The sequence below is a fragment of the Pristis pectinata genome, chromosome 3, assembly GCF_009764475.1.
Source record: "Pristis pectinata isolate sPriPec2 chromosome 3, sPriPec2.1.pri, whole genome shotgun sequence".
NCBI lineage: Eukaryota > Metazoa > Chordata > Chondrichthyes > Rhinopristiformes > Pristidae > Pristis > Pristis pectinata.
In genome coordinates, this window is record NC_067407.1 from 54,895,820 (window position 1) to 54,920,692 (window position 24,873).

At 39.9% G+C, this 24,873-nt stretch overlaps 1 protein-coding gene across 2 annotated transcripts in view; it reads left to right on the forward strand.

Annotated features, from left to right (window-relative positions):
- Positions 1 to 14,372: 14,372 nt before the first annotated feature.
- Positions 14,373 to 24,873, forward strand: part of ddr2a (discoidin domain receptor tyrosine kinase 2a) — a 130,768-nt gene continuing 120,267 nt past the window's right edge. For both annotated transcript variants that reach the window (XM_052011065.1, XM_052011067.1), the window contains exon 1: positions 14,373 to 14,516. The gene's annotated coding sequence lies outside the window, so the exon portion shown is untranslated. The remainder of the gene's footprint in view (positions 14,517 to 24,873) is intronic.

Genomic DNA, 24,873 nt, shown 5'->3' on the forward strand with positions numbered 1-24,873 from the left:
CAAAGATTCATAACCCTTGAAGAAGAAATTACTCCTGATCTCCATCCTATGTGGGTGGCTACCCCTCATTCTGGAACTATGTCCTTTGTTCTAGATTCCCCCTTCAGTAAAAATAAATCCTCCCAGCATCTACCATGTTAAGCCCCACAGAATCTTACATTTCAAAATCTCTTATGTCTCATTCGTCTAAACTCCAAACAATATTGGCTGAATCTGCTCAAATGTTTCTCATAAGACAATCCCTTCATCCCCAGAATCAACCTGGTGAACCTCCTCTGAATTGTTTCCAATGGAAGCTTATTCCTCCTGAAATAAGGAGACCAAAACTGTACGCAGTCCAGATTTGCTGCCACCAATGCCCTTTCTATAGTAGAACCCTCCTTAATTTTTATACTTCATCCTTTTTGTAGTAAAGGCTACTAATTACTTGCTAATTACTAATTACTTGCTTTACCTGCATGCTTGTGTTCCTAATTACTTCCTAATTACTTGCTTTACCTGCATGCTTGTGTTTCACGTGTTTCAGAACACGTAGATTCCTCTGTCCAAAGCATCCTACAATGTTGTTCCATGTAAGCAAAAATCTGTTTTCTCCTTTATCCTACCAAAGTGGATAACTTCAAAATTCCCCACATACATTCCACCTCCTAAATTTGTGCCCACTTATTTAACCTAACTGTGTCCATTTGTAGCTTTACATCCTCCTAGTAACTTACTTTCCCACCTACCATTGTTTTTATCAGTGAACTTGACTGCAATACTCTCAGTATACTGTATGGAACAATCATAATTGCTAAAAACCACACAAACTAATGTAGTCCTATTAGTTTGCCCTGTGTGGTTTCCTTAGCAGTTGTGATTGTTTTATGTTCCTCCCTCCCTTTTGCTTCCAAGTTTTTTTTTACTATTAATTACATGTAGTTACTGTCTCCTAGAGGGAAAACATTTACAATATATTTATTAATTCCACAGCCTCATCTAATGTATGAACATCAGCTATTCCTCTCCTTTTTATATACTTGTAGAACTTGTTACAGTTTGTTTTTATATTTCTTGCTAGCTTTTACTCACTATCCTTTTCCTCCCTCTTGATTACTTTTCTTTTAATCATCCTTGGCTAGCTTCGAAAATTGAACTTGTAGCAGGAGAAATCCCAGTCTTCCACATGCATGTGTGTACAGGTATCTTTGTTCAGTATCGGGACAAGCAGCTAACATTTATGGGGCATTCTGGTGTGCTCGTTCAAAAGGTACGCAGGACAGAGTCGGCCACATTAAGGCAGATGAGACAAAGAGCTGAGTTAACATGAATCGATATCAACACCTTGAGATATTCATTAAAACCCTGAACCAGGAAAAGCTGAAGAGTTAAGGATAAGGGAAACAATGTGTGAATGTACTGTAATGAGGCGTGAAATATACTAGATGGCTGAGAACAGCCAGCAATAGGAAGCAGGCAGGGTAGGACTGGATCAAACATTAAATACATAATACTTTTGAACGTTAAGGTATCTGGAACCATTGTAAGGAAATACCCAGAGGGGCCCTCCGTCTTAAAGTTATGCATTGGACTATGGGGGATCCCTTGTATTAAGACTTAGTGCATTTATTGCTCTGATCTCTGAGTGGCTCTTCTTCCACAACAGTCTGGAGCTAGGAGACCAGTGAACTCCACTTTAAATGTCATGCATCCTTCCCTGAAAGGGCTCAGTGACAATTCCATCTCTAAAAGGTATAAAAACAGAAAATTATGGAAAACCTCAGCAGGTCAGACAGCATCTGAGGAAGAAAAATGTTTCTGGTCCAGGGCTATTCATCAGAACTGAGAAAGAGAGAAGTAAGTTGGTCTAGGTAGCAAAGCAGGTGAGGGAGGAGAACAGGTGGAACAAAGGAAATTTCTCTGATAGGGTGATACAATCAGGCACTTAAGATTAGGCTTCTTTGTCTGTGTAATGTTGTATAATCTGACTACACAAAAAAGAGGGGAAACAAGGATGGCAGGCAAAAATGACCTGTTCAAATACAAACAGAAAGAAAGAGGGAGTTATCTAAAGTTGGAGAATTCAATATCGAGTCCCGCAGGCTGCTATGTTTCCCAAATGGAAGACGAGATGTTGTTCTTCCAGTGTATGTTGAGCCTCATTGTAACAGTGCAGGAGGCCACAGACAGAGAGGTCAGAATGGAGTGGTGAATTAAGATGACGAGCAGTTCTAGTCGCAAGATCACATCACAACTTCACAAGATCTTTAAGAAGAATTGGCACAAAACAAATTCTTCACAAAGTTAGGTTTGCGCACACCTTTGCTCAGTTGAATGTAGATGAGGAGAACCACCAATATCTCACTGTTAAGTATGCATGAGAGTCTTTACTCTGAGACAATACAAAATTGCCAAATGGGGTCAGGTGGTCACTGAAGATTCACAAGCAACAACAGACAATGTACTGTGATTCATAGACCATAATTTATATAACTAGGATGTCATTGTCAGTGCTACCAGGGAAGAAAATGGTTGCATTTTAGAAAAGGTTTTCAAACGACCACGTAACTATAATGTGGATTGGACAAAGTAAATGTGCTTTTGTACAACCAGAAGTAGCTATCTGGAACCAAATGTGGATGCCAAGAGTTTACAACATGTCAAGGATAAAGCTGAACCCATTATTAAGTTGGAGAAATGAAAAACAGAAGCAGAGTTCAGGAGTTCCTTTGATATAATTCAGTTTAACTCAAGGTTTTTACCAGATTTAGCAATGCTGCTTACATCAAAGCACCAGTCGCTTAAAAAGAATAAAAAATAGGGATTGAATGAAGATCAACAGACAGCTTATGACATATAAAAACAGAACTTTTAACAGTGAATTTTGTCATAGCTGTTTATTTTTTTTGGGATGCAGACATTATTGGCAAGACCAACATTTATTGCCCATTTGTAACTTCCCTTGAAGTCCGTTGATGAGCCATCTTTTGAACCACTGCAATCCCTTTGGTGAAGGTACTTGCAAATTGGTTTGAGGCAGAGATTTGATCTGTTGAGTGCTTTTAGCATTTTCTGTTTTTAATTCCAATTTCCAGCATCTGCAGTTTTTTTAAACTTTCAATGTATATGCAGACTCAGGTTTGTAATCACAGATATATCTAACAGTCTGCAGAATGATTTTCAGTCATCCTCTTATACCTGGACTGTTCTCATTGTGCAGTATGTTAAGAGGTGACCTGTGAGCCACTAATGAAAGGATACATTAATTTATCTATAAACCCTCCAACAGTGAAACCAAAGAACTGCAGGCATTCTGAAGAAAGCTTTGATGACCCAAAACTTACAAGGATTTTTGCATCTAGCCATCAATCATAGTTTCTCAAATTCCTTATTCAAGTATTGCCACATTCAATCAGAAGATCCAACCCAGCAGAGTTGCTAATGTTTCACAGACTTGAGAGAGTGGTGGGACTGAAGCTAGAATGAAAGCAATATCATGGCTCACATTCGAACAACTCATTGAGAAGAGGCAAAGAGAAAGCCCTCTTAAGAGACTCGGGAACGTGGGACACCAATACTGATGGAAGAAGTACAATTAACAGAAATGGGACACAGGTGAGATAGTACAAATCTGCAGTGTTAAGTGAATCTAGCATGAAATGGGAGGAAAATTCAAAATTCTCCAGATTGACTAAATTATTGCAATGAAAGACACACCAGAACATATTAGAAAAATATGTGATGCCAAATTTATTCCAGAAGTGGATATAAAATTAACCACTGAAGAGGCAACACAGGTCCTCAATGAGATGAGTCAGACTGCCACATATATTTCAGGCCAGGGAATAACGACAAGGCCAGAGACACAAACAGAGGAAAGAGTTCCAAGTGTCTAAGAAAGATAATCAACTATCTGAACCTGCTGGATATATATGAAACACTCCTTCAAAGAGAGGAAGCAAGGTGCTATTTTTTTATGTAACTATATAAGTAAGTCATGTGCACATGTGACATAATGGTACATGTGATGTAGATATACAGATTGGTTGCTGTTAGTCTTCAGAAGAGCATTAACACATGTTCTGAAGCTCCCAGTGCCTCTAAGATATTATTTAATGCAATACTCACCATCTCTGAAATAACAGCTTTCAGTCCATCACCGAGAGAGAGAGAGAGAGCAGTCAAGGCTTGACAGCATGGCTGAAAGTCATTTCGTACAGTGTCAGATATCTCGGTGAGTATAGGTTTTGAAAAACTGAACCTTCAAATATATTGCTCTTCAGACCAGTCTTGCTGCAACGTGGTGTCTCTGTAAACTCAATGGGAATAGGGGATTCACTGGTGGACGTCTGTGGCTCCTGCTCCAAGACCTCCCATCCCTACCTGAGTGGCCTGCCTCCCTTTTCAAGAAGCCAGCAGTAGTGGACTGTTGTCAGGGGTAACCCACTGAGGCACCCATTGAAATGTAGCTCAGCAGGTAAACATGCCAAAAAGCACTCACTGTTAGTTTTAGCCCAGTCTGTGGACTTGCGAGGTGTTTGCAGTCTGCAGTCGGTTCTAAAGGTGCCGGTCGAGGTTCCCCAATGTCAGCAGAGTGTCCCTTTTAGCCACAAGAAAAGCAAGAAGGTAGCACAATGCACTGCTGGTTCTCCTCAAGCCTGTTTCATGACATTTGTAATGAACAGCAAATGATATCATTGGGAGAGCACCTAATGCCAAGGAAACATAAGGTGCACCAAGGAGGATGGCAAACAGAAGTGTTCGATCTGGGTTTGTAATTGTTGAAATTTCATGGGGAAATGATCACCGAAATGATGCATTCCAGGTAAAGGTGATCTTGGATCAAACGGCACAAGAAAAAACATACTGAGCGATCCAGTTTCTAGGCTATGGTATGAATTTGATGTTTTACTTGTGCGCTAATTTTTTACATCAATTTCTGCCTACTTTTGCATTCAAGTCTTTTGTAATGAGATTGGCAGGGAATTTGAGTGTGAAGGGTACAAGGGGGACCCAACAGGGATAGGGTCACCCTTGTCGTCACATTTCATCCCACTAGCCTACGTATCCAACACATCATTCTCCGCCACTTCTGCCATCTCCAATGGGACCCCACCACCAAGCATATCTTCCCCTCCCCACCCCTTTCTGCCTTTCGCAGGGACTGCTCTCTCTGCAACTCCTTAGTTCATTCATCCCTCCCCACCCATCCGGGTCCTACTCAGGGGACTTTCACTGCCCCCGTCACAGGTGCAACACCTACCCCTACACCACCTCCATCCAGGGACCCAAACAGTCCTTTCAGGTGAGACAGAGATTCACCTGCACCTCTCTTAATATCATCCCACACCCACCCCCAACCATGCCTCTTCTTCCCTTTCCTAACCTATCTCTCTTTTTTCTAGCCCCTTTTTTTTCCATCCTACCTTTGACCTGTCCCCTGTTGGATCTGCTCTCCCCTCCTTCCCCGCACCTGTCTATCACTATCTCTTACCTGCATCTACCTAGCACCACCTTGTGCCCACCCCGCCTCCCCTCTTTTGTCCACCTATCACTGCTCTGCTTTTTCCTCCTATATATTGGGCTTCTCCTCTTCCTATCTTCAATCCTGAAGAAGGGTCCTGACCTAAAATGTTGACCGCCTGCTTTTCTCCATGGACGCTGTGTGGCCTGCTGAGTTCCTCCAGCATCATCATGTTTTTCATCTAGATTCCAGCATCTGCAGTCCTTTGTTTCTCAAGAATTGACACATATTTGTGTCTACCTTCTGGGCTGCACTCACAGAGCAAGTTGCAGGCTGCAGTCTGAGGGATAAGATGGGTTAAGGAATAGATGATATGTGCCTGTGATGCTGCTGCAAGTAAGTTTTCATTGCACCTGTGCACACATGTACTTGTGCGCATGACGATAAACTTGACTTTGATGTCATTCAGCCCGATGAGACTGTTCTGCTGTTCAGTAAGCTTATGGTGGAGCTCTGTCTTAAATCCATCAACCTATCTGGCTCCACATCCTTTGAAATCCTTGGCAGGGAAAAATCTATCATTCTCACTATTCAGATTATTAATTGAGTTGGCACCTACTGCAATTTTGTGGGGAAAATTCCACACTTCTGCATCCTTTTCCATGAAGAATATTTCCCTATTTTTCCTTGCTGAATGGCCTGTCTCTAAGTGTAAAGTTATAACCCCTTGTCATATCTTTCCTGCAATTGCTTGCAAGCTTAGAGCCTTGTTGCTTGCATTCTCTTCTATACATAAGCCTGCAGCAATAACAGGCCATCCCAGTGTCATCCTTTGCCCTCCTGAATGGCGTCATTTGAAATTGAATGTACCAGCTGAGTCTGAAGTCGCTTGTTAAACCAAATTTTCCTGCTATGCTTTAACCTTGTGCTATCTAGTGCTCTTAACAATACATAAGTTTGTAATCGTTTTGGTGGTTCGGTGGCAAATGCATTGAGTGAGTTAGTTCCTGCCATTGGGGACTGCAATTTTCAGACTCCACCATTAGTGCCAGAGAAGAGTAAAGTAACTGCTTGAAATTTGTGGCAGAATCCAAATGGAACCAGGCCCAAATTCCTTGCCATCATCATTTAAAAATTCAGAAGTGCTGTAAAACAGGTTGTCAGTTCATAATTACCTGCTTTGTGCTTCCCAGGTTGCATTTTTAACCTCCAATCAAAAATAAAAAAAGACACTGGAAATCTGAAATAAAAATAGAAAATACTGGAAACACTCAGCAGATCAGACAATCCTTGATTCTGAATCCTTGATTAGGTGAATACACTCAATCTTTTTTCCAGGGTTGGGAAATCAAGGACTAGAGTGCATAGGTTTAAGGTGAGAGGGGAAAGATTTTTATAGAAACTTGAGGGGCAAATTTTATACACAGAGGGTGGTACGTATATGGAATGAGCTGCCAGAGAAAGTGGTTGAAGCAGGTACAATAACAACTTTTAAAAGATAGTTGACCAGGTACTTAGATAGGAAAGGTTTAGAAGGTTATGGGCCAAACATGGACAAATGGGACTAGCTTGGGCATCTTGGTGGGCATGGACGAGTTGGGTCGATGGGCTTGTTTCCATGCTCTATGACTCTATGACTCTAATTCACATTTTAACCTTAGTGGATCTTCAATGTTCTTTGATGTTATCCAGAAGAGGGCAGAGAAATTAAAATTGGCTGAGGTGACTTTGACCACTATTGATAGTACCACTGTCTTAGTGATACCTCACTTGTTCACATGGGCTGGCAGAGCATTGCTCCATTGTGTGTGGGGCTGTGTGTGTTATTGATGCTTTAATAGTGAGCGCAGCAAGACCAGCTCAAATACCATCTGATCTCTATTGTCACCTGGCATATAAATCTGTGATGTGGCTGCTTTGAACACAATCACCATGACTTGTAGTGCAATTAAGAAAGTGTACCTGTAAAGGATCCCTCCCCAATGGGTGATAATTGTGCAAGCCTCGGTGGAGTCAGGAACAACACTATAAAACAGGGAAGCAAGGTCTACCACTGAGGCATTCTGATTTGAACAAACGTTGTCATCCTCTCTTTACAGTACTGTACAGGAAAGGGATGGACCAGCGACTGGACAACCATATAAAAAAACTTACACAATTCATGATGCAGATGAGGGATCTGCTGACTTCTGGTATTCAAGATTATTTGGGCCCTATTTGTACAATTTATATGAGCAAAAGTGCTTCTGCCATGAGGAATCTTCCACTTTTGTAGAGACACACCCATCTTTGCAGCCAAGAGACTGCAAAACAAAAAAAGATGATTAAAGATTGGGCAAAAGTTGTTTTAAAATATAAAATTGTCGGAAAAATGGCAATGAAGGAAATTGATGCTTCTTGCATTAACTCCTTATGCCAATAAGGCAATGAAGAGTCTCGTTCCAAAGTATATCAACTTAGTCTTGGGTCATAATTTCTATTCAATCCAAGCTTTCGTCTAAATCAGAATAACTTCTGTGAAGAAGTTACTTTATGTCATTAGATTTTATAAACAGTGCTTATTTTCTTGTTCATTTCAAAGTACAATTTGAGACATCGTTCATGTTTCAAAAGCTGTCTTTAGTAAAGATTATAGTCCTAACTACTTGAACTGACTTTATGAAATAACAAGGTCCCAAAAACCACAAAGCAGTAAAATTACATACTACAATGATATTTGACAAAGTTCTGTTTGTTTCATCATATTATTATTGATGACAAACGTTTTGCCTTTCTCTAAATATCAGTGTATGGATTCTTATGGTGAGGACAGAGGCCATTTGACCCATTATTCCCCTAGTGGCTCTTTTAAAGCACTACAGATGACCCCCCCCCCCCCCTTGCATTAGGGGAGGTTGTGTTCCTAGAAAGTGGGCCGTGTTGCGATTTTCTGTAACGCAAAACTGCATTATCTATGTATGTGTGAGGAAATGTGACTTGAAAAAAACTTCCGTTGATTTACTAACTTCTTGTTCACACAAATTCTGTGAGAGTGAATTTTATTCCGTGACTCAAATTTCTGTGTAGTGATTTGTGAATTCTTTAAGGATGAATTTCCGTAACCCGAATGGCTGTAACACAGGGGTTGCCTGTATTCAAATAATGCAGCTCCTCCATTCCTTCCTCATTGCCCAACAAGATGTTCCTTTCCCATGAAAGTTGCTATTAAACCTGCTGCTGCCACCTTTCAGGCCGTGCATTCCAGATCTGCTGATCATTCCAGTGAAGCTGCACTTACTTCTGACAGCAAAAACAAATCTGAGATATTCCCACATATCAGAGCTATAAGTTTGAGGATTACACCTGTCTGTTGCCACAGTGAGAACTGACCTCAGAGGAGGTTTGTCAAGTTTCTCAAACTTTCTTTTTAGGTGATTCTGGATCAAAGCAATCAAAAGATTTCTAGGGGAATGAGTAAATCTTCCTCCTCATCCACTATTTCTTCATTCTTTGTGAATTGCTACATCATGAGTCCTGATGAAGGGTCTCGGCCCAAAACGTGGACTGCTTACTTCCCTCTATGGATGCTGCCTGACCTGCTGAGTTCCTCCAGCACTTTTTGTGATTGGTTCCAGATTCCAGCATCTGCAGAATTTCTTGTGTCTCCTAACAAATGCTAATTGCTTTTTGAGTGAAGGTATTTGAGATGTTGTCCAGGAGCAAAAGAACATGTGGCGCGGATGATGAGATGTAGGAGGTTGGAGCTGAGGAATTCCAGGCCAGTTATCTCTGCAGTAACTTCATGTGCTATGCAGACAGACATTATCGTCGTTATTATCATCCTCTTCCTCATCTCTTCTCTGCTGCTCCCTTCATGCTGTGGTGGTTTAACACAAAAAGAGGATACAGGTTACGTTGTTTGAACCTCACTTCTTTAGAAATAGGCAGAGAAGTGGTGCAAAATTCATCTACAAGGTGATGTCACTCTGACACTGTATATGATCAGTCCCAACCCTGCCTCCAGTCAAGAGAATAGTGGAGACGTCATTTCCCACAACAGATGCCTATGTTTTTACCCCGCTCTACCTCAAGGCACTGTGCAATGAATTGATCTGTATGAATGGTATGCAAGACAAGTTTTTCACTGTACCTTGGTACAAGTGGAAATAATAAACCAATACCAATACCATTTTTCTTCTCTTTAATGGCCATGAAGGGTTTGAAGCTGTCAGGAAGCCCACTTGGTGGCTTGCATGTAGCCAACATTGTAACTACTTTTTCCTTCAAGAGGACGGCTTGTAATTGAATAACATGTTTAGTAGAATTATAGCACTGAAGTAAGTATGTGTGGGTATAAAGAAAGGAATCTTGAGGCTTTTCACGTTAATAATGACTGCTCAGGGATTGGGGCAGCACTCTGAAGGGTTGCTTATGCGAATGCTGTTTTATGAGGGAAGGTTGACGATGTGCTGATTAACAGACAAGAACAGAATGACGGTCCAGTGGGTTACTTTCCTTGTGAGAATGTTAAAATTCTCTTGGAACTTTTCCATCATCCTGGCTGTGTGCAAATTGGCAATCAGCACCAGAGTCCCCTCTCCCCAGGTGAAAATACCTAGGAATCTGGGCCCTCATCTTCAGTCTTGGAGGGTTTGCAGTTGACATTGTTCTGAGTTCTTCAGACACCATTGAAAGATATGATGAACAGATGGCTAAGTTATGTATCAAAATTAGTGCAGCCTTATCTTGTCGCCCCTTGGTCTGGTCCTGATATGCAAATTGAAGAGTATTTTAGTCTACATGCATCCTAGCTAATAGAAGCCTTTCCCCATGAGTTTTAAGTTAATAATGACTCCAAGAGGTATGAAAAAAGCCCAAGCATAACTATCTCTTCAAAACTCTGGATATATACCTTTTCACTAGAACAACGGTGGGGTAATTCACTGCATAAAAATCCCAGGCCATTGCTTAACACCAGCACACAAGCAACAGCTCTTTATTTCAATGTTCTAGAAAATATTCTTTTATGGTCGCTGATTACCCATAAATTTACCTAAACAAAGGGTTACTTCAGAGTAAATGCCCCAAGCATTTGGACTGAATTGTAAATACTCTCAATGCGTACTCCACAAATATTACAGTCGTAAAAATATCAAAGAATGTTTGTGGCAATCAGTTGCAATTAGCACATCATCTCAGTTAAATTTCAGAATTCATCTTGTGGGCTGGGAAGGATTAGCCAAGTTTATTGGCATATTTAATCCTGCTGTTTTTATCTTCAAAGGTAATCGTCCAAAGGGACTGGGTGGTACTGCGAGCACATTGTCCTTTGATCTCTGCTAACTTGGGTATGAATCAAGCCTGATCTTAATAGAATAAAGCCGCATCTTGTCTACTAGCTGTAAAAGTTTATATATAAAATTATTTTAGATTGCTCCACTATACAGTAGTTCTGGATCCTCTGAACAAACTCCCCCTTAGTTGGGACCTAATTGCTAGTCTCATTCAGAGAGGTCACAAAGTTGCTTGTTGTAGGAATTGAAAATATCACATTGATGCAAAAGGGATGATTGGGAGCCAAAGTAGGCCATTCAGCCCCTCAAGACTTTGTCGTCATTTAATAAGATTGAGAAGTTAAAACAGATTGAAGTCCATGGAGAGCGAGTCCAAACTTTTTCTCTTCATTGATCTCATGAAGCATCTGGTGTGGACCACATGAAAGGTTGCATTCTACTATTATAACCACAACCACTGAGAACTTGTTTGCGACAGGGAAGGGTGGAGCTGGTTGTCACTGCTTGACATTTTTTAATCTTCCAGTATTCTTTTCCTCCTTCCAACCAGTCTCAGGTCCCATGGGTTTGGTGGAGCAAGAGCAGGGAGCCCAGTTTTCCAACAAAATCAAAATGAGACTCTCTGCGGTATTATCACATAGCTATTGTGGGAGCTTGTTGTGGGTGTATTAGTTTCCCAGTTTCCTATGTTACAACAGTGACCACACTTGAAAAGTTGTTCATTAACTTCTGAGCACTTTTGAACTTCCTACATGTTCACGGTGTCATATTCTGCACTTTCGCCAACATCCCCAAACTTCCACCCTACCACAACCTCAGCACACACACAAACACACACACACACACACACACACACACACACACACACACACACACACACACACACACACACACACACACACACACACACACACATTTTCTCACAGATTCCTCTCCCAAAGTCTCACCCTCTCCCCTCTAACTTTATGCCGGCACATTAATAAAAGCTTCTTCAGTCTTGAGTTCTCACTATTGGAGCTCTCTACTTCACACTGGCAATGTCGTCACTGACCATCCCCCCCACCTTGCCTTTTCTAATTTTGTATTGCCAGTTTCCTTTATTAATCACATGTACGTCGAAACACACAGTGAAATACATCTTTTTGCATAGTGTTCTGGGGGCAACTCGCAAGTGTCGCCACTCTTCCGGTGCCAACATAGCATGCCCACAACTTCCTAATCCGTACACCTTTGGAATGTAGGAGGAAACCCACACAGACATGGGGAGAACGTACAAACTCCTTACAGACAGCGGCCGGATTTGAACCCGGGTCACTGGCACTGTAAAGCGTTATGCTAACCACTACACTACCGTGTCCTGCCTTGAATACAGATCGAGATTTTATGGACTCGAAGAAAATTTAAGACACAGTGGAGGTCATTCGGCCCATCGTGTCAATGTCAGTCAAAATAGAGCTTCCAGCGTGAGGCTGCTAGCTCAGCAGGTCACAGCTCTTCAAATGTGATGAGCATTTCTGCCTCTTCCGCTCTTCCAGGCAGCGAGTTCCAGACCCCTACCACCCTCTGGGGGAGAAAATATTTCCTCCTTTAATGCTTAAAACCCATCACATTACAAGGATTGTGGGAGGACACCCACATGGACACAGAAGAGAACATGCGAACTCCACACAGACAGCACTGGAGGTCAGGATTGAACCCAGGGATCCGGTGCTGCAAGACAGCAGCTCTACTATCTCTGTCACTGTTTGAAAATATCACATTGATACAAAAGGGATGATTGGGAGCCAAAGCAGGCCATTCAGCCCCTCAAGGCTTTGTCACCATTTAATAAGATCAAGGCCAAATAGATTTTGGAAGTTAAAACAGATTGGAAGTCCATGGAAAGCAAGTCCAAACTTGAGCCGCCCCACATGTTTGTGGATAAAATGGATGTTTGTGGGTAAATCTTTCCAATGATTTTATCTGTCAGGCCAACTCCTGGTTCCTATAATGCCAGGAGAACTAAGGTGGCCCTATTGGCTCCTACTGCAATCTGTACTCTCAGGAGCTTCAATATAGAATAGTTTAGCATTCATGTTACAAGTGAAATCATTTTTGATCCTTCATTATGTAGGTTATCCACTGAAAGGAAGAGGACAAATACCTGTGAGAGGTTTTGTGCAAAAAAAAAATGCATTCCATTTACAAAAGGCAAAAGAGTTTTGTTCCCAAAATAAATGTGCATCCAATCCCATGGTGGCTGAGGAGTCCAGTACAACCAAATGGGTATGCTAGGTGGCTATTGTAGTAAAGTGCCAATTATTCAGCTATGGGACATCTCCCCCAAAGCCTTTATCTACACCCATAGCCATGGATGTAACCAAATGGAATTTCACCTTTTTAAGAATTCAGAGTAAATGCTCCAAGCATTTGGGATGAATTTTAAATACTCCCAATTCGTACTCCAATAATTCCAGGATCCAGGACCAATGCCAGGTTTAGGTTTGGGATGGATGGTGGCCAAAAGTTGAAGGTGGGAGTATGTACGATGGATTGTGGCCAAGTATTTGGGAGGATCCCAGGATCATGGTTGATGATCAGGAATGGAGTCTTGGGATTGTGATGAATAACTGGCCATGGATTCCAAAGCAAGACCCAGGATCAGAGCCAATGATCAGTCATGCATCCGGATGGGGGTACCCAGTATCAAATTGGCAAGCAAATTGGAGGATTGGATGTTTGGGAGGATAGGGGTGTCAAGGGACTGGAGAGTCAGGAATACGTGACCTGATTCTTCAGAGCATCAACTGTGAGAAGGGAGTGTTCTTGAAGGAGGGATTCAGCACCATGCAGGTGGGGATAGGATGAAAGATAACTAAAAGATTTCTAAAGAACCTAACCGACAAAGCTTCCAGACCAAATTTCCTTCAGAAGTGTGTCGGGAAGCCTGAGTTGCCTCAGAAGTGAACAACAAGGTCCATCTCAGGACAACTGAGTTTCTCTGCAATGTTCCAAAAGGGTTATTGCATTGGGAAGGAACAACAGCCAGATAGACTTGGAGACACAAGAGACTGCAGATGATGGAATCTGGAGCAACAAATATTCTACTGGAGGAACTCAGCAGGTCGAGCAGCATCTGTGTAAGGAAGGTAGCCTTGATGTAGAGGTTGAATCAGTCTGAATTGAGACAAAGCAACCCAAATGTTGGTGCCACATTTTACTCTGGAGTAGGTTAATTTTCAGTTACAGTGAAATGAGAGAAAAAAATGTTATGTGATTGAATTTCTAACCCACTTTGCATAACTGAAAGCAGATTGCTTTCAGTAAATGTATTCTGAGAGAATTCAGAAATTTTCCAAAGACTACCCAATCAAAAATTAATGCTACAATGGTGCTGTACAGTGCCTATGTGTTGCTACGGTTTCTCTTTTGGACAAGTTATAACAGAACAAAGACCTCCTGCATGACTTCAGGGCTGGACAGTACTTTTCATTCAGTCCTTGTTGTCAGTAATATGCAGAGTCCCTTGGGCCAGTAGAAATGGGTCTAAACTGCTGCGATTGGTTATAGTCAGTGCTTCTAATTGAAACAGCCTGTGCTTCTCATGGAATTCTGGGATCCCTGGCTGACTCCCAAGAATGCCCAGAATGTTAGTTTTTTTTTGCAGGCGTCTTACATCAGCTTCGCTTATGACAGAGAAAGTAGGGGGTTCTAAGAAACTTTAGACCAAAAGCAGATTGGTGAAGATACACAGACAAAGGAATACATATGCATATATCATCTAGGCATTTGTGTTGAGGAAAGTGTTCTTCTTCATAAAGGTATGCTATTTTTTTTGTAAATCCTTTGTGACAGCTCTGTAACAAACCGCCAGTATTTTTGCTTAAACCGGGAAATCTTATTATTTTTAAAATATGGATACATCAATAAAGCGTGGCTCCTTAAGAACTAACAAAAATGAAGAGCAAACAAGTTTTTATAATCCTAATTGCAGAGAGACATTGGTATTGAAAACTGATGTTGTGTGGAAAAAAAACTTTTGAGGTGAAGTACAACTTTTTTGCTGTCTGCATGGCAGGCATAACCAGATGATCACCGGCAGCAGGAGCAGCTCCAGTGCTTGCACTGTAGCCTGATGCAGGTTTTGCATGCATACTGCATTCAGTGACCAAAACGTGGGAAACTTTAGAATTGATGTCCAACTTCAGACTATGGGGCACAACATCAGAATTGTATTATCAAGTCACAAGCTCTTTAGCACTCTTCCTCTGTTTGTCTTATTGTGTTTACAAAGTTCTTCTGTAGAGATTGTAAGTTACCAGTCAGATTTGCAACTGGTTAATTCCGATATGTATTCTGATTATATTATTTTCACAAATGTAGAATTAGGTTCATCAGCATCTTTATTTGTTTTCTCACCATAATTTTGCTGTGCGATCAAATCCATCTAGCTTTAGACTTGGGTCAGATCTGCCACATGCATGTGCAGAAAGGTTCCAATATGTAGTTCAGAGCCATCAGTAGAATCACTAGCTGATGGTTCTGATCTGTATGTGGGTGCTGGGAACTCCATGACGACTCACCCCTTTTCCTAGGCGGGTGGCAGTTGGTTGCTGAAATCCACTGACACTGCAAATTTTGGCTTAGGTCAATGTTAGAGAGAGCAAGTGTCATCCATGCAGGATTAGAAGCCAAACAGTTTCTTCTCTGCCTTCTAATGTATTCATCTTTTCAGAAATTTGTATTTACCTAGAGATTGTAAAAGGATACAATACAGTAAATCACAAAGGACAAATTCTGAATGAAAGGAAGTCGCTCTACTAGGAAAAATGAATAGTTTATCAACTATTATTAAAAATTTGCTTGATGTGAAGACTTGAAGCATCGATCAGACATGGAGTATTTGACTTCCCATTACTAAGCTCTTTTGTATTCGCATAGATAAAAGATTTGTGTCAGCCAGAAGCAGTAAATAATGATTGATACAAAAGCCGACTCCACTCTTGTATAGTGGTGCAACAGCTCCCAGTGTCCCGAGTTCAATCCTGACCTCGGGTGCTATCTGTTGGAGTCTACACATTCTCCCTGTGACCATGTAGGTTTTCTCCCATATCCAAAAATCGTGCTTGTAGATTAATTGCCCTTGGTGTGGATGGGTGACAGGAGAATTAGGGGAGTTGATGGGCATGTAAGAGAGAATAGGATACAGGGGAAAAAGTGGGAGGAATAGTCTGAGAACTGGCATAGAATTATTGATGGCCTCCTTCTATGTCATCAGGAAATATAAGAAACATATGGCCATTTTTTCCCAATAGAGCTGTATTCAGGTTCTAACTAATTAATAATTGAATGCTGGACCAATAGATGTTTTTGTATCAAAATTAATCTTAGCACTTCATCCTACAGGGCTAGTTTATTCCCATTCCCCTCCTCCAACCACTCCACTTGAGCCGAGAAGACAATTATGACCATTAACCTGTTTGTCAGGCACTGCTGTTATTATTACTCCTGGTGTGAGTGGCTGACAGGAAAATTGGGGGGAGTTAACAGGTGCATGAGAGAGATTGGGTTGCAGGAAAATGTGGCGGGTATGTGATTGGTGCGATTGCTCTGAGAGCCAGCATAAACTCAGTGGGCTGAATGACCTCCTTCTCTGTCATAAGCAAATATGAAATACGAAGTTGTACTGTCTGTCAGTCAGTGGAGAGTAATATCATGTTGAGTGTTGAACGGGTTCCATAAACCATTGTTTGTCCTTTCTTACAAGCAAGACTTCCCATGAATGTCCACTGAGTGGGAGGACAAGTGAGATGTCTTCCCACTCAGTGGCCAAAGAGAAGAGTTTGAAGAGAAGACCTGGTTTCTTTATTCACAGTTTTGAAATGGAGACAATTGATATTGCTGTGTCTTGATTTTGAACAGCGGAGAAAGTTTTAAGTGAACCATAGGATGTGTTGTTTTGGTGCTGTCAGAAAAGCCTGGCATGGAGTGGAGCTTTACGTGAGAGAAGATGAGTCGTGGCTATAACACAGAGACTGGAAAGACGTGTAGAATGGGCAGCACTGTGCAGCACATACTTGCAGTGCAAATAGTAACTTTTAAGTTAGAAATAGCACAAAGATAGCTTCTACCTATTGCTAAATTTTTTGTCACAAGGTGTATGCCATCAAAACCTTTTTATCATTTTACAAACAAAGTTTATACAATGTTACTAAAAGGTGAGAAGAATTTCATTTTTCTGGAGATTTAAAAATAATCAGTGATTCAATATATTACTGAAATAAGTAATTTGTGATTTATATATTTGGAAATTAAGTTCACATGTCTTCATTTTAAAAAGATGATATTAAAAAACAAGCTTTAAACTTATCTAATTATCATAGGAAACACTATTTATTATAGTGCTTTTAATTTCAAAATTAAGCACTTCAACTTTCATATTACTTGACCAGAATGTTGAAAGCTATCAGTTGTTGTATTCACTTAGATATCCAAAATTACTGTACTGGAACATTGTGCGCTGAAGGGCCTGTTCTTGTGCTGTACTGTTCTAGGTTTGATGGAAAAATTGGGACTTCAAGCCTTAGGGGTTCACAATGAGAATAATTGGCAAGATTTTAGTTAATCATTGTGTGAATAGAAATACATGTGCTTACAGTTCCAAAACAGATGAAAATACTTGATTGATTGGTAGGGACTAATGATGGATAGGTTATTACTAAGAACAGTAAATTGAAAGTATGGGATATATTAAATGCAACTGAACTGTTGGAGTGAGCTAACAGCTTTGGCTCCCTGGTAGCACTTTTTGCTGTGTCCAGAGTGTTGTCAGGCTGTTGTTTTTGGCTGCACTTCCAGAGATGCAATGGGTCACACAGAATTATTTGAAGAAGAGCAAGGGGACTCTCCTGATGCCCTGACCAATACTTATCCTGCAGCTAACATCTAGAAGCAGACAATCTGTTAATCTATTTCATTGCTGGTTGTAAGATTTTGCTGCATGCAAATTGGTTGCTTTATTTCTTTCATTGCAACAGTACCAATACTTCAAATATGTTTCATTGACTGTAAAGTACCTTGGGATGTTCTTGAAAGCTTTGGAAAAAATACAGATTATTTTCTTCAATAATATTTATGAATTTCCAATCAATTCACTTCAACATCAAGTAATTTTAATATCTTGAATGTGTTACATAAATGAAAATTGTAAACATATTCAAAGTCATTTAGAAATTTACTTTTGTGTTTAGAGTATATGAATCTGATTTGCCTCCTTTACTTGTGACTGGAGATCGGAACTGTTGACTTTCCATCCCATTCCCCGATATGCCAATTTTCCGTGGTGTGTCAGAGATCAGAAATTCAGCTAAAGGAGAGAAGTTCTGGGTTGAGGCATGAATCTTGCTCAGATTAACAAACCAACATTGCCAACCTCATATCATTGTATGAATTAAGGTTAGACATATCTATCTCAGAGAACTGTGTGCTATTTTTCAATTAATCCTATTTACAATAAGAAGGAAAGAACTTGTATTTATTTTAGCACCTTGCATTACCGGGGCCTCCGATGGGCAGCTCCATGGTCAAAATATGAAGAGACAGTGTGGTTAATATTAAGAGGATTGCCAGGTGCAGGAAAATATCAATGTACTGGTTGAGAGGGCACATACGTGGCTATTGGAATTCAATCCAGATGTGTGAGGTGATGCATTTGGGGAGGTCAAACAAGGCAAGGGAACGTACAGTAAACGATCGGACATACTGAGATGCGTTAGACAATAGAGGGATCTTGGAACAGGTATCCACAGATCCCTGAAGACAATAAGGAGGTAGATGTTTGTTAAGAAGGCAAAAATGATAGTTATCTTTATTAGTTGATTTATCAACCACAAGAGCATAGAAATGGAATAATAAAAAAGCAGTAGATGGGCCATGGTTTAGAGTGTTGTGTGAGTTCTGGTCACCATACTACAGGAAAGATGTCATAACACTATGGAAGATCATTGTAGATTTGCAAGGATATTACTAGGCCTGAAATATTTTCTAATGAGGAGAGTTTTCCTTAGCTGTTGTTTTCTTGGAAACAAAAGCTACAGAGGGAAAATTTAATTGAGATGAACACAACTATGTGAGGCCTCAACTGGGTAATAGGAAGGATCTATTTCATAGAATCATATTTCCCCTGACTAAGTTGGCAGTAAGTAAGGAATTTAAAATATAAATGACAGAAGAATCAGAGGGGAGTTGAGCGGCTAAAAACACGCTGTGTGGTAGGGACCTGGAACTTGTTGCTTGAAAGGATGTTAGAGATACAAACAGTAAAGATACCTGGAAGAGCTCTTGAAGCCCAATTTCCTACAAGTCTATGGACCAGAACCGGGAAATAAGATTAGCTTGCATAGATCCAATTTGAGCAGCCTATTCTGTAAATATCCGTCCTTCAAGTCATTTACTGGTAACAAAGTACTTCTAGAATGCTGCAATTGTTATCGTCTAACCAAAAATAGAGACAAAATTGAATGAAGGAAGATCCTACAAAGAGCAACTGAACAGACAGTCAAATAATCAGTAGCGTGGTAGCTTGAGGGAAGAAATCCAACTGAGAGATGTTTGTTTATCAAATGATGTTGTAGAATTGTTTACATGGACATGAATTAACAAGCAGATCCTTGGTTTACTATCTCACAGTAAATACAGCTCCTCCAACAATACAACACCCTGTCAACACTATATTGAGAAATATTTAGTTTCTGCAAAATGTTGGCTTTAACTTAGAGTGATTTCCAGTTTGCTTACAAAACTGCTCTTAAAAGTTTAAACTTTTATGTCCAGGGAAGCCTCATTTATTGCAAGTTGTAAGCAATTAAAAGGGGAAAGGTCTTTGGTAGTTCCACTTCAAACCCAATTTACAGGATTTTTAACAATGGAACCGCTGAAAATGTGACAAAGACCTAATGTTCTTTGAAGGCCAGATTTAAGACGCATAAGGAAAGATCAATCAATCCGGGTTAGTTTGGGATGGAAAATAAATAGATGGAAATTTGTCAGCAAATATTTAGCCAATAAATTATTTGTGTTTCTTCTGTGGTTCTAATTAATTACATGATCTTTATTTCTTTTATGAATTTATGATAATTAAAAGTTTGGAAGAAGTGGGCAGTAAAGTTATTGTTTGGGAAGGCATGACCGGAAATTGACTTGCAGATGTAAACTGAAGGAATTAAAACAAAGATGTGAAGGTCCCGTCATCTTATCAAAATTTGTACTTTATTGTTCTGCATTCTTGAAAGTGCAGTGGGATTATTTATTTGAAGAATAGCGCACTATGTCAAGAAATAATCTGAGCAATTGATATAAATTCAGATTTAACACTAATCAACAAAGCATTGCACAAACTCATTTGTCGCAGAAGTGTTACTGCTCTGTTTATTAAAGTGATATTCCAATCTCACAATAAGCTCTTTTCACAGATTGAGGGAGGATTGCATTCTATTTCCAGTCCATGGGTATGTGAAGAAATCAGAAAGATAATAGAAAAGAAATAAATTTGGTTCACTCAGTTATCGGCATATATTCTCTTGACATAGTCATTTAAAAACTCAGTTCAATGTGTAAATTGTTGCTATTCCTTGAAAAACACAATATTGTATCAGTGCAGAACTTAAGTCATTTATTTATGAATAACACATCAAAACTCAATTTAACGTGGGAAGATTTGGTATTCCATCATTTAACATTTTCCTTTTTTTCTTCCTCATTGTGCTTAATTTATTTGACTTTCCCTTTTTTTCCCCCACACGTTGTATGGAGCCTCTGTGCTTCATGTTTCCATTTATCCTCAAGTTAAGTATGCACACATTGTTTCTGGGAACAGTCTTCTTTCCCACATATAATCTATTTTCTCTTGGATTAGCCTCTACCTTGTTACAGTATACAATCCATGCTTTATATTAACACCTATTCTGATCCTAGGCTGATACTATTACCCATCAATGCCAGATTCTCTATTTTCCCACTCCCTTCACTGCTGGTCCCATCTTTAACTATCCTGTATTAATGCTTACCTTACAATGTGTTATCATTGCTGAATGTTCTGGTTACCTGGCAATAGGTTCATGAAATTGCCCTTCAGTAATAATAAAGTGGGATAAGTGAACTGCGAGCAGCAAAAATGGCAAACTATCACTGACTCCTGTTCACCTTTTCATAAAAATACCACATACACTAGACGTTAGGTAATGTTGTAGATTGATAAATACCATAAAAAAGGTTTCATTGCTCAACTGGGAAATAAAAAAGCAGTGTTTTTACTTGGAAGTGATTATCAAATGTAACTTTAACATCATGACACCTATTAAAGCTGTAACATTCACCATGTGCTTTCTCTCTTCTGTGTACAGGAGTTGAAAAAAATCCTTTTAAAGTACATTTTTTTCATTCTATTCATTGTAAAAGTGTTCACATTTTCCCATCAGTGTTCCATTTCAGAAATGCTTGGACTGTATGCTTACAAACTGGATTCAGACTTTGGAAACTTTCTTAAAATAATCATTTTGACCCAAGTCAACTCTCCTAATTCCTGCACCATGGAACATTGCCTATATCTTAAATATAACATATGCTGTTAGTTTAGCTCGACTTTCAAAGTGCATTAAAATATATGTAATTTATTTCGTCATGCTGTAGCTTATTATATGTTAAAGATTACTGGGGCAGATATGGTGTGAGGCATTGTAGTTACTCTGTAGATCAGTAAGGAACAGATACAGCACAAGACAGTGTGGAAAATTTGCAAAACAGACTATCATTAAAAGGTAGAGCAATAAAAATACAATATTTTGAACTTCAAAATGATTGACTTTTCAGGTGGAGGTAATAAAGGACCAAAAATTCAAACCCCATTCAGAATCAAAGTTCAATGCCACTACACTGTGATGAACACTCCGAGAAATATGAATTCATTAATGATGCATAGTTGTATCACAGCTTCATGAGGAGTGCTGTGTTGAGTCAAGGCATTGTTTTCATGTGACTGATTCTCTTGATATTATTACACAAGGAAAAAGACTGAAGAAAAATGGATAATGATCAGAAAGCACAACCACTCTTGGCCACAGAAATGCATGCAAAGGGCAACGACACTCATATGGGTAATTTTGAAGGTGTATGAGAAATGATCATCTGTGGTCAGCTATGAATAAAAATTATCTAGATTTTTAAATTCTTTTTTGCATTTCATTGCAAAGATTTAATTGCAAATGGAATGCTTTTTTATTACCTTCCTGACACTCAGGATTTTTGCGCTCTTGTGATAAATTCTACAGCTGAATTTTTTTTCTGGGAGGTGTAGAGGTAATTCTAATGTTGATTCCAGTTTTCATTTAATCAAAACAGCAGACCTTAAGAATGTTGGCTTCAGTTGGACAGATTAAACATTTATTGACTTGCCAATTAAAGCAAAAGAAAAACAAAAACATTGCAGGAGCTGGAAGTCTGAAATAAAAACAGAAAATGCTTGAAACACTCAGCAGGTCAGGCAACCTTTATGGAAAAAGAAACAGAGTTAACATTTCAAGTCAAAGACCCTTCATCAGAGCTGGGAAAGAGAGAAAGACGAGTTAGTTTTGGGTGGGGAAGGGATGGATAGGAGAAAGGGAATATCTGTGACAGGGTGAGGCCATAGTTGCTGTTGGGATAAAATATAGGTGAAGTCATTTGGTTGATAGGTTGAAGTGGGAAATTGGAGAAAGAGAAAAAACATGAACAAAGGAACACCAGAGCTGTGATATGAGGCAATTAAAAAGAAAAAAAAAATAAGGATGTAAATGCTGTGAAATCCATAACAGTAGGAAATGCCTAACAGGTCTATAGAGAAATGTAGCACAGAACCAGTCCATTTAGCCCACTGAATCCAGGCTAGTGAATAAGTATTCATTTACTCATCCTACACAAATCCCTATTTTAATCTCCCAAACCGCCCCCCCCCCCAGATCCTACAACTCACCTACGCACGGAGGGCAATTTACAGTGGCCAATTAACCTTTCGACCCACATGTCTTTGGGATGTGGGAGGAAACCTAAACACACAGGGGGAAACCCACAGAAGTCATGGGGTGAATATGTAAACTCCACACAGACAGCACCAGAGGTCAGGATTGAACCTGAGTGGTTGGAACAGTGAAAGAGCAGCTCTATTAGTAGTGCCACCCTATCCTAGGTCTCCACTGCCTTAGAGAAATCATTAAGGATTGGCTGACCTCATTGCAGAGCACCTGCATCCAATCCACAGGGTAAACACTGAGCTTCCTGTTGTTCACCAGTTTAATCCCCCCTCATACTCCCACTCTGTCCTATCTGTCTGTGGTTTCTTGTACTGCTATAGCGAGGCCCAATATTAGCTTGAGGAACAGCACCTCATCTCCCATCTGACCAGATTACAACCATCTAGATATCAACCTTAAGGAACCCACTTTCTCTCTTTTGATCAGAACTAACGAGTCCTACAGTAAGTCTTTCAACTGTAATATAAACTTGGTTTTTCTCTCACACTAGCATGGCATGAACTGCTGGGCATTTTCTGCAGCTCTGTATTTTGCAATTTTTACATTCCTTTGTTCGCATTCTTTCTCTCTCTCTCTCACTGCCCTCGTAAGTCTATCAACCAGATGACTTCATCATTCCCATTGCAATTCTAGCCTAACCCTATTACAAGGTATTCCCTCAGTCCTTCCTCCACTCTCTCCACAACTTAAAACAAACTTGGTTCCTCTCTTTCCCATTCTGATGAAGGGTCTTTGACTGGAAATGTTAACTCTGTTTCTGTTTCCACAGATGTTGCCTGACCTGCTGAGTGATTCCAGCATTTTCTAATTCTGTTGCTAATTAAAACAGATGATCCATTTCCAAATTTTGTCAAGCAAAGCTTGGTGCTTTGAAACTCTTAGTCTTATTCATTTAATATATTTCTTAAGAAATTTGAAACTGCACATGAGTGCGAAACATAAGATAATAATCTCTCCGTGGTTCCTCAGTGGTTTTCATCAATATTGCACTGCCTATTTGCATAGGCTTTCTTGTATCATCTGTTGAAAAACAGACTATTTGGGTAAGTATGTTCTCATCACACTAAATAGAAATTCATAGTGGAATTGAAGCATAAACAGCTGCAGGAATAGATCCTGGTACAAGGGACCAAAATTCCATGGTTTAGGAAGAGTTTAAAACAAAGGTTCTTTTTTTAAACAAGTTAGAGTGCTAATCTTTCCACTAAAATTCTGTCCCACCAAAATTGTCGTTTAGATTCAAATAGGAATCAACCACTGCAAAAACCTTCAAATCTATGGGCTATGTTGGTCATTTCTGAGGCAACTGCAGAAAATTCACCCATCATATAGCTGACAGCAGTTCCCCTGCAAAGTCTCTAATCGTTTACTGGAGGAATGTAACCAATTCTATTACCTTCCTTGAGGAGTCCAATGGCTCCATTGGGAGACTAACCAAGAGGTTGCATCAAATGGTTCTGCTCTCCAGTATTCCAGTGGGAGGTTTGGTGTAGGAACAATTGATGCATCCTTACGGATACAACAATTCTGTTCCTGCAGTCATGTCATGTCATGTCATCTTCATTTTCATTTCAAAGCAATGTCAATGAAATTAATATAGCACTGTAATGCTCATTATCATAATTCTAAATCTTTGTCTTTGTATTACATCACTTGATTTAATATGGTAACTAAAACTAATCTTAAAGTAGGGTTATAGGTTCACTATATTGGGAATCACTAGAATTATAATACCAATGTTAGTGAATTAGAATAACATGCTTGTGTCATTGGGGAATTATCAGCGTTCAACCAATGCTGATGCAGTTTCTTGATGGTACATTTGTGTACCTCTTTCAATTGACTAACTAGATCTGGTGGTTGCTGGTTGGATCGGCATTTGACGCCCAGCCTTTGAACGGAATGGCTGGATTGCTCAAGCATTTCTGAGGGCAGTTAAAAGTCAACCAAGTTGCTGAGGATCTGAAGTCACATATAGACCAGACCATGTAATGTTGATGGAGACACAAGAGACTGCAGATGCTGGAATCTGGAGCAACACACAAAACGCTGGTGGAACTCAGCGAGTCAGGCAGCATCTATGGAGGGAAATGGACAGTGGACAGTTTGGGTCGAG